The sequence below is a fragment of the Phodopus roborovskii genome, unplaced genomic scaffold (genome assembly GCF_943737965.1).
Source record: "Phodopus roborovskii unplaced genomic scaffold, PHOROB, whole genome shotgun sequence".
NCBI lineage: Eukaryota > Metazoa > Chordata > Mammalia > Rodentia > Cricetidae > Phodopus > Phodopus roborovskii.
The window spans coordinates 11078894-11081428 of record NW_026125281.1 but is presented as its reverse complement, the minus strand read 5'-3'; positions in this window follow the sequence as shown (position 1 = coordinate 11081428).

Here is a 2535-nt window from a genome sequence, read left to right as displayed (position 1 = left end):
ATGTGTGTGTGTGTGTGTGTGTGTGTGTGTGTGTGTGTGTGTGTGTGTGTGTGTGTATCTTGGAAAGTAACATAGTACAGAGAATCTTCATTCTGACATGGTATACATTTGTGGCACCAGGTCATCACCAAACGCCACTGTGTCCTTTAATTGAAAGCACACTAACAAATACTTTAGGGGCAGAAATAGGAATAGGCAGGTCCTGAGAAAGCTTTGACTTCACTATTACTAAGAAAATCATTTGACATGAGAAGTCCTTTGTGCTAGACTATTAATGGTGTTTTCTTCTGCAGTGTACTTAAAACACCTGCCTGTGTACACCTAAAAGAATTTGAAGAACTATTTCCTCAAATGTTTTCATTGTACCCTTGACAATGGCAAAGGGCATAGCATTTCAGTGCATTGTAAATATTGACATATAAAGTTGTATTATTTATTGCTCAAGACTATATTGAAAGGAATCTAAGTGTTACACAAATGGAAACTTTTAGGACATTTTTTACTCTGGGAACACATTTTCATTCCACTCCATGTGTAGAATTTTTCAAAACACCTACAAGCTATCCAGATCTATTCATATTCCCGTGTAACTCAAACTCATTTCTCTTCCCTTTTTGTCCTCCTCATATTGCTAAATGGAACTATTTCCTATCCAGTAGTAACCTAGAAGTCACCCACCCTTACCCATCACTCACTCCATCCACCATCAAGTTATTTTTCTGAGTCAATACCGCCATGCCTACTCAGCATCCCTTGGGGCTTTCTGGATGCTTTGCAGAAGTCTCCTAGGAAGCTGAGGCATGTTATTATGAACATGTATGGAGCAATTGCCTATCACAGTGAAAATCAAGAGAGTACCTTTAAAAACATATGAAGAAATAATCCTTCAAAATTCTGTTAGGCATATGTAAGCAAGTGTATTTCATTTTAAAGTCAGCATGATTGAAATGCCATTAGCTTAGGACTAAACCTGTCCAAAGTCCAGCTCCGAGCACAACTGAGGCTCTTTATTCCAAGTCTCCCAGTATAATGTACTTCCTGCTTTTAAAACTGATGAAATGACAAATCAGAATCTTCTTTGAACAAGTAAGCCCTGATTCGTTTACATTTGTTTACATTTCCAGGATAGGAAGCACCATAGAAGAAGGTATTACTTTCCCTAGGCTTTCAAGTGTTTACTTAGTAAATATTTGCTTAACAAATGATAACTCAGTAAATATTTACCAAGAAAATCAGTGAATATAAAAACTTAACTGTATGTTTCACATACTATATTCAAATTAGGGCACAATCACCTAGGGCATGGCTCTATTTATAAAGCTAATTATTGAATTTATATATTAAATCTTTTTAAATTGATATAATATTTATACACAGAAGCCAGCTAGTTCAATACATGTGCATTGTGTGTAATGATCAAATTAGGGGAGTCAGCGTTTCTGTAACCTCAAGCATTTATCATGTCTATGTATTAAAATAATCAATGCTCTTTATCCAAGTTTCAAAAGTGGTGATGGTGGCAACTTGGGAGCTCCAGCCAACTTCTGCATAGATTTACTGTGCGAATAATCAAATGTAATTGAGGGAGACAGGAAAGGATAGACTCTGGGGAAGAAAGGAGAATCCCCAAGGACCTGCTCAATGGAAACAGGACTCCGTAGGAGACAATATGATCTTTGGGTCATTATCAGGCAGATGTTAGAAGAGCCACTAAAGGATATTAAAGTTTTCTAGTTCTATAACACAAAATAATTTAAAATTTTGGGTTGGAATCTTTGAGTTTTCATTACTTTTATTTGAAAGCATTTTAAAAAAAATTTTTGCTATTCTTTTCTTTGCTAAAATGATAGCATTTTGATATTTGAATAGAAAAGGAATAGATTTAATAAAACAATAAACCGTTTGACACAGATATCTGAAGCACCTGCTATGTACAGAAGGTACCGGAAGCAGGGACAAAGATACTAGATGCTTTTAGTACAGCCTTCATATATAAACCATTCTAGCAAGGGTTGTTCCATAAGAAATGAAGTTACATAGCAAAGGTACCTACACCTGCTTCTCACCCTTTGTTGGGCATTTGTTCATGTTCTGTGAATTTTAAACAGCATCTTACATAGGTTTTAGAACAATGCTACGATGTTGGAAGTAAGGTCTCGTCAACAGTTGTAAAGTCTGACATTTACAGATCCTAAGCCCAATATCACGTTTCTAGAATGCACTAGCTCCACAATTTTGACTGAGGGGTCTGATTTTGAGGCCCAGAGGCTTAGGAGACAAGTGGTCCTGCGGGAGCTAATGGAGCATTTTACAGAATCAAGAGGAGATGTCTGCCTTGGGTGCATAATTATGATAACAAGCTATGGTCCCTTTAATGCTAAATCCCTCAGCTGTATCTTAAAGCAAGCAGAATTTTGCTAAAGATCATGAGTTCAATCACTATTCATGCACAGCATTGCATTCCCAGTGGGAAACTGACTATATAACATTTTCTGAATGGGGTAGAGACCGCGTGATGGAGTCTGTGCAGACTGA